An 8,727-nucleotide genomic window follows, 5' to 3' on the forward strand; every position below is an offset into this window, starting at 1 on the left:
AAAACTTATTGATCTATAAACAAGCTTAAGATCCGCGAGTGTGTGTGAAGTCGCACATGAAATCAAATGACTAGAAGTGTAAACACACCGTGGCTGCGGATGGCAAGTTTTAAATAATTTTATACAGTCCTCCTTCCTGACATTTTTTAACATGTGGTGTGTAAATATGAGAATGGCTGAGTGTGAAAGTGGATGAGTCCCTGGAGAGCGCGCATGGAGACGCGCCGCTCCAAAAATCAAAGTGGGGCAAGAAGACGCGGTGCGCCACAGCTGGCAGATCGTCTTATGTCGACGGGGAGGGGCGGTTCGTTTACCTGACACCCCTCTCATCGAGCTCGAACCCTCCCCCTTCTCTTGCGCTTCTATCCCGCATCGCAGCCCACGTTGCGAGCAGTCCGTGCGCTCCCAACTTCAGCGGTACGCGCAGGGACATCTCCATCTCCATCAGCGAGCAGAGCTGCGGACGCGGGCAGGCTTTGGATCTCTCAACGTGGGGACGAAGTTAAACGAGCCTTCTCAACTTTTGGATGGAAAACGAGCGCTTTCTCGGAGATTGCTAACTTCTCTAAGGTATTGTCGTATTTCTTTTCTTTCTCGGATGTCTCTGAGAGTCTGCTCCGAACGCAAAGCTGCTGTATATTTAACGACCAGTCAGATCTGTTTGCTGTCCTGTCTTGTCAATAGATACACAATTGACAACGAGGGGGGAGAGGAGGGGGGGGGGGATCATTCGTGCATACGTTCAGGTGCTACTGGTTTTCTTATATTCATCTTTTATATATCCAGTTATTTTATGCACTGCATAATGATTGTAAATCTCTAAATGTAGATTTTTTTTTTAAAAGTGGCAAAAGTTCATATTAGATAGTGACTTGACAATGTGATTATTTATAACCATACATGTTCAGAATATAAAAGCACAAACCTATTGCATGTACACTTGTGCACATATGTGCACAAGATCTAAATAGGTAGAAAAAAAAAATCAAATTTTATGGAGTCAAGAGGCAGATATGCTCCTAAATAAGATGAAATGACTAATATGACTAAATGATTCTAAATAAAACTGACTGTCAGCCTGCAGAGAATCACATCACACTGTTTTCTTTTTCTGGTGTGATGTAAAACTTTACGTCTCGGTTTTAATAGGAGGATGTAGTGGTCAGGACCCCGTGCAACTAAGTGTGACATTTGAGCTTGTAAATGTGAGAAAGGTTTATAAGCATTTACGTGCAAAGAAAAAAGGTGACAGATCTGACTTTAGGGAGTTGAGATGCAGACACACATTTGTGAAGAATAATATTTAGGGAAATGAATGTAAATAATGCAGAAATAATCATATTAAGGGGTTGTCGAATGCACGTTAGTCAGAATATCTATTCTTTTTGCACTCATTTAAATTTCTTAAAATATCAGACTGTCAGTACGTTTGCTTTAGGGAAAGTACTAATAATCAGTGTGTGTTCAGCAGCTCAGCACTAAAAATACTGAGATGAATACATTTCCACATTTTTGACCTGAAATGCTCGCATTTAGGCACTCTGAACAAATAAAATAAAAAATACTCTGTGCTTTTAATTCATATCTACCGCTCTCAATTGGCAATTATATTGGGTGTGATAGAATCAATTATATTACAAAGTGGTTCATTAAATGTTGCATTTAAATTTATGTACAGTACTGTTATGGTTATGGGTAGCGACCGTACATTACTATTATTATGTTTCACTTTGGTATGCTGATGAAGAGCAGAGAGCAGTTGTAGGAAGTGCATGATGTTCATGACTCGTGGGCAAGGTGCTGTCCACAAATGATATTTGTGAAAATGAGACCGTTGCAGTGCAAAATGACGTGCATGTAATGAATTAATTGGTGATAATATTGATCATATGGAATTCAGTCGAGGACAGTAATAAGTGCACGCCTGGAATATGATTTCTGTGTGACTGACACACTTTTTGCAATCTCATTTGCAGTGCACATTATATCTGATTCCTCAATCACAGGTAAATGTGGTAAAAACGAGGTTATTCTTCTTGAGATTACTAGTTATCTGGGGTAGAATTAGTGTGGTTGATCTGGTCAGTGTTTCTCAGAACAGAGCTTGTGAGCTTTTCCTGCCAGCGTCAGGTTTGCTTCTTGTAAGTGCTGTTTGACATCAAAGTTGCTGCTATTATGCAGGTTTTCTTCACTTGTTTCATTCTGACATCTTCTCCACCGTGTCACGTTAATGTACAGTCTGCTGATGTGAAACCGCGTGGGTCCCCTTGATCTCGACTTGAAAGTTGTTAACCATTTTTTTAATTGGCATCACCTAACCCCATTTCCACGGCTGGTTGTTGTTGTTCAGATACTCACCCTGATATGATAAGCGAGCCTGATTCATCATCTGCGCCGATATCGCTGTCCCAAATCTCAGCTCAGTGGCATAGTTTGGCACGCTCGGACGGACCGTGAATAACGAAGACGCTACGGCATACAGACGTGTGTTAAAACTCACACGTCTGCTATGATCAATGCTGTCAGTTAGGCCCTAAATGCATAGCACATCCTCGAGCAGCAAATAACAACAGGAAGTCAGAGTAGCTTCTGAGAGAGAAGGTGATATTGTTCAGCTCCTTGTACTGCAAGTGGCCTTCAATCTGGGGGTCAGAAAGGTCAAACTGCTCTCTAAACCCCTAATAACGCAACTTCTTGCCTCTTAACTTCGAGACATGAAGTTGCATCTTTGTCAGGGAGAAACGCGCACCCCTGGTCGCCCTCCCGACCCTTTGAGACCAATTATCCGGCGCGGTGCATTGGTTATATTCAGCGTGCACCTGAGAGTATAAGCAAGGCAACTCGTCCTTGATGAATTATTTCCACTCCGTCTCGCATGATTTGTCCTGTTGTAAGTGACAGCAATCGAGCTGCAACCTAAAATTCCTCGCCTCCCAGATGAAGAACTTCTTGGTTGGTCTGTGTCTGATTCATGTAAAGCGAAGTCAAGAGTGATTTCTGGGGTAAAACCCATTAATCGTCTTTACCACGGCGGTAATGAACGCTAGGCTGAAATAACAGCTCAGCAAAGAGAAGAATTATACTTGTGGTTAGAGCACGGTAAATACCTGTTTAGCTGCCAGAGTATGCATTTATTAGACTGTCGCCAGCAAATAAGAGGTCTGTCTCGTTTTTTAATATGTGGCTGCTTGGAGATTCCACCCTGTTTGGAAAGAGCTGTTATGATTTCTAATAGTTAGGAAAGGTTACAATGAATCAGAGACTTTTGATGACAAGCTCAAACCAGTTTGGGAAAAAAAAGAAGAAAGGAAAATGAAGGATTGTTTGTGCATACTTGGGCTCTGAGTCAAGCATGTAAAACGGCAGACGATCACATGCAACTCGAGAATAATTTAGCAACGTTTTCCAACTCTTTCCCGAGATGATTTGCATATATCAGCAGCGATTTGACGCTCGTGCTAAAATCCGCATCTCGTCTCGCGTTTGATTCCTCAAGCGCTATCTCTCTCTCATTTTTTTTATATAATATTACATGTTTGCCTGCTTTTATCTGGTTTTGAGAATCGGCGCCGGATCTTTTCAGAGGACAAAGCGTCAAAAGTGCGTCATGTCTATTTGGTCATGCTTAGGCTAAATGACATTTGTGTAAAATCAGAAGAGCAATATAATCATTCTTCGCGGCACCATCACTAATACAATTTGAAATACGCACTCAGTTCCACCTTAAACCTTTTTAAATTTTGCATAACCTAAATTTAGACACTCCATATGTTTTGATCTCACATTATTGTCTGCTATTTCTATGCTTGTCGTTATCCGATCTGTGTAGGTTTTCTCGAATCCTTTGTTCTGGTAAGGCGACACAAAGAAAGCAGTATGTATCAGAGGAATGCACATACTGCAAAAGATCAGGGTTTTAATACCTAGCCACGTACTCGCAACAAACAATTAAAGAAGATACTCTCTTTTACAGTGCATACACACACACATGCACTTATAGAGATTTGGAGGGACGCAGATTAACGCCATACAAATCTTTGCCTTTGCAGTGTAGTCAACTGAAAAGAAGCAAGGGCTTTCATTTGTTGCACACACACGCACACATATAGAGAAACACTGAAAGAGAAGGAAGAAGTATATTGATAAAACTGCAAATCCTTCCTATTGTCACCAGGCCTCTGATGCATGCTGCTCACAGGACGGTTCAAGTTTGCATTTATATACTCGCCATATGCTTTTATGCATAACTTAAAAGGTAAACTTTCTCAGTGCATATGCATGTACGTGTTCCCTATAAGATTTGAACCCGATGAGCTTAGAGTCGGTGCCATGCATTTTTCAAAATAAAGATTCCAAAAAGGTGTTTTTGTGCAATTGAAAGGTTTATTTTCAAGAGTGCATCTTTCAGTGCATGCTTTACTGCAGGAAAAAGACAAGCATACTCGCTTATTATCAGACTTGATTGCATTTCCTGCATTAATTTTTTTTCCGGGAATATCTTTAGGATTGTGTGTTAAATGTTGCAAGTGAGAGTATTGCACTCATTTTGAAAGCTGAAAGCATAATAAAACGAGCTAAAATGTGGAGACGCGTAAAACTTTGTGAATGACGGGCGTTGCAATTCTGCTAAAACTTCTGCGGGCGCAGTATCTGCGTGGGCCCACGCGTTGCATCTCAGCAAAGCTTGGACAAAAAGAGCTTCACAGCGGTTTTCTCTCCCTGTCGCTTTAACGCTATTAATTGTTGATACGTCGCAATCCACGAGGCAGAAATTAGAGGGCTAATTATTTGATCATGTGATACTGCCCCACTGCAGTGACAGAAAAGTAATTTCCCGGGCCTTGAAACTGATCTCGCTTGATCGTTAGATGACAGATTTGTTTTATAATTCGATAAAAGCGGGGCATAAACAAGCGATGAGCCGATAAAGAGCCTCTCTCGCACACTCGGAGGGAGTAATTGTTTTTAAATAATTAATACGGATTCCTGAGGGGGATTCAAAGAGCAGGATCTTTTTGTTGTCGTTCGCTTGTGTGCAGCCGGACTTCAGCTCTCGCAGGCTTTCACTGATTTAAAAGCCTCGCACACTTTATTTGCCAGGTGTTCAGATGCGAGCAAGCCACAGGGGGACTTTTACAGTGCACACTAGAGGTTCAACAACACAGTGTGCACTAGACAGAAATGACTGTTCACTGTGTTGCATCGCTTTATGCCACTGCATGCATTAAATAATTAGCCTGCACATATAAAGTGATGGAGTTAGACTCCCCTCACGCACATAAGTCTATTACTGCAGATTATTTTTATTATTTAATACACTTAGAAGTCATGAGAGTCGTGCACAGTCAACTGCAAACTACTGTATTAATGTGCTTGAGTAACACAGCTCCTCTATTCTGTCTAAAAATGTGCCAGCCACCAATATTTAGAGACTGTAATGAGTTCCACGTTTTCGTGTTTCCAGGAAATGTTTGTTTTGAATGCATCTAATGGAGATTTGTATACTGCCCATTTGCCTCCGCATTGATTCAGTGTCTCTGTTCGGTATGTGGTGGGCACTGATGACTCTACCCCATGCTGTTTGTGTTATCAAACTGCCGAGATGCTCTTGGCTCTGATTTATAACACTACCTCAAATAATCTTGTTAATGCACATTTAACATTGCGGAAGTGGCAAGCACATAGACTAAACAACACCTACGCGTGCGAGCAGTCAGAATAGTGCTGGTGAAATGTGCCGAGTGATAAACTGCCTCCAGTGCAGCTAAAAAGAGGAAGACCGTACTGTCTTGTTGTCATAGGGATTTTTAACTTTGGATGTACACTTACACATATTGTGCCACTATTCCGGGGGAAACCGGATGATCTTGAAAAAAGGCTAAATAAGCAATGCAACATCCTAGGATGCTGTAAAATAGAAACAAAATGTGTTAAAATCCTCTTTGTTGTAAGTATTAGAAGTGTTGAAGAAATTATTCAATATTTTTTTTAATTCACTTTTGTATTTTTAAATTTTTTTTAGAATTATGAATTAATTTAAAAAAATTCAAATGTAGTCAAAATTCAAAACATTTTGTTAATGCAAGTTATTTGATTTAAATATGACCAAATTTTTAATGTCAATATAAATTGACATCAAATGATCAGATATTCTAGGATAAACAGTATGTTCATGGAAAAAGGCAAAATAAACAATACAAATGTAAATGAAATAAAAATAAAGGGTTACATTTGAGTTTTTGCAATACATTTTTTGTTTTTTACATTTTTTGCAGTTTTTTTTTAATTAATGAAAAAAAATCTAATGTAGTCAAAATTAAAATTGGATTTTGTTAACTGCTTCTTTTTCTTTCTTTCTTTTTTTCCCAAAAAAGAAGCCTGTGATTTAAATATGACCAAATATTTCATCTGACATCAGTATAAACTGACATCAAATTAAGCTTGTCTCTCAAATTTGGATTCCCAAAAATTCTTAGATAATATATTTTATTTATATTAGTATGGCTAAATAAAAGTGTCACCAATGTTTCACCAATAAAAGTGTCAGATGAGGCAGTACAGTACATATTTACAGTGTTTGTTTGTGCATTGCTTTTGTTTGTGCATTGTACGTTTGTGTATTTGTTTTTTTATTATTTATTTTTTTTAAAGCACTAGCATATTAGTATTCATTATTGTTTGCTCTGAGCGTGCTACAAATATTGGCATTTTCAACTCTTCAATTGTGTTTACCCTTCTTTAAATGGGCGAGAGCTGAATTATAACCACAGTTGATCGAATCATTTCTGCTCTGTGAATCTGCATGCCCTTCTGTATGTCAGAGTTGGTGTTGTTGGGCGGTGCGTATGTGTGTGTGTGTGTGTGCCAGGGCTCTTGGCAGTGTCTGCACCTGTTGGCAGCATCAGGACCCTCCTGGCAAGGCCGGCAGAAATTGTGTGATGCTCTAGTACGAGTGCAGAGGGGGCTGCAGCCACAGCACGTCAACATGGCGGCCACGCTCCGCTTACCACTGCTACTGGCCCGCGTTTCCATTTTACTGTGGAAATAAGAGTGGACCGATGCAACTACACAATCCGTTTGTGATTTTGAAATTGACATTTAGAGCCAATGATGGATTTTGGGAGCAGAAATGCACCAGATAAAACTGTGCTATGTCATATTATTTACTATGAGTGACAATTTGAAGGGTCAGATCTGATTGAAATAGTTTTAGCTACATATTTGTACATTTTGCACTGAAATACTGAATGGGTCTTGTGTAAAAGAGCCATTGTTTTTTATATAAAGTTAGCTATATTAGTTTTGGCCTAATCTAGAGCATCGCTGTAGCTGCTGCGCCACCTAATGTGTTGCACATGGACTAACATCTCAAGACAGCAAAAACAAGCTCAGTGCAAATTCACATCAACGCCGGAAACGTGTTTAGCGTCGTGCGAATGCCATATCACATATGTTGCATTCATATGTGACATTAAAAAAAACCCCGATCATTTACCCGTGTTGAATCGATGAACGTATTTCGCGACCCCTTATAATGCATCCACCTTTTTTGGTCATCGCTTTTTTTTCTTACATTTCCTGTTTTTAACAGCAGTGATACTTAGTGTTCTAGTTCAGCACCTCTGCTGATTTCATATAGCTTTATCACCTTCAGTTTCATGTCTACACATGTTACACACTCCTGGTTTTAAAAACACATTTTACTGTCTTCACTATAATTAATTATTGGGCCCATTAGTCATTATAATTGTTGATTCTGACATGTGCATGTGCTTAGTTACCTTTAAAACTCATCTTCTTTTTTAGAATAAATAAACAATATATTTCACTCTCACTTGGCATTATAATAACATACAGTAGCAGAAACAAAGCATCCAGGTTCTTAGACTTTTGTGTGTATATATATATATATATATATATATATATATATATATATGTGTGTATATATGTGTATGTATGTGTGTGTGTGTGTGTGTGTGTGTGTGTATGTATGTATTAATTTATTACTGCTATACTTATTATTTATATATTCAATATAATGTTGAAATCATAAACACATTATGTTAGTAAATACAGATCTTTGAAAGTCATTTTAACCAGCCAGGATGTGGTGTTACTTCCAAACCATGAGTGATTAAATTTGACCCTTGCACATATTTCTTCATGCCTGTTGTCTGTATATGTCATTGTGTTTTTATTTATGATAATATACATTCCAGTGTAGATAACATATAATGCCTCTGTAATAATTATTTTCTTTTATTGCAGTGGGCATCTTTTTAAAATCAAATAAGGCTGGGAATGATTTAATTCCTGTGTTGATGTCAAAATAATTAAGAGTTTTAGTTTAATAATTCATTCATCAAATGCCTCAAAAGTCTTTGTTTTATTGATACTATTTTATAAAATGCATGTTTTTATTTTTACTGCATTTTCTCATATATAATCACTCTGTAAACATTTTTTTTAACTAGTGTGCATTAATATATTCTTCTATCATATTTGCATAAATTAGATCTATCTATGTGTATGTGTGTGTGTGTGTGTGTGTGTGTGTGTGTGTGTTCAGGGTTGCTCGTTTGCTGTCACCTGCACATATGTGTGTGTGTCATGCACCAGCATCACTGACAGATGGCGTGTCCTTTTTCTATAAGAAATATTGTACTCTTGAGGCTCTTTTGCAACTTAAAAAAAAAAAAAAAACCCGCTATAATATCATACTCGATA

General features: G+C 38.5%; 1 protein-coding gene across 1 annotated transcript in view; it reads left to right on the top strand.

The window, feature by feature from the left end:
- The first annotated feature begins 375 nt into the window (after window positions 1-375).
- Window positions 376-8,727, top strand: part of LOC107688206 (DNA-binding protein SATB1) — a 60,643-nt gene continuing 52,291 nt past the window's right edge. Inside the window, exon 1 of the mRNA XM_016485813.1 lies at window positions 376-570. The gene's annotated coding sequence lies outside the window, so the exon portion shown is untranslated. The remainder of the gene's footprint in view (window positions 571-8,727) is intronic.

The sequence above is a fragment of the Sinocyclocheilus anshuiensis genome, unplaced genomic scaffold, assembly GCF_001515605.1.
Source record: "Sinocyclocheilus anshuiensis isolate Anshui unplaced genomic scaffold, SAMN03320099.WGS_v1.1 scaffold1162, whole genome shotgun sequence".
Taxonomy (NCBI): Eukaryota; Metazoa; Chordata; class Actinopteri; order Cypriniformes; family Cyprinidae; genus Sinocyclocheilus; species Sinocyclocheilus anshuiensis.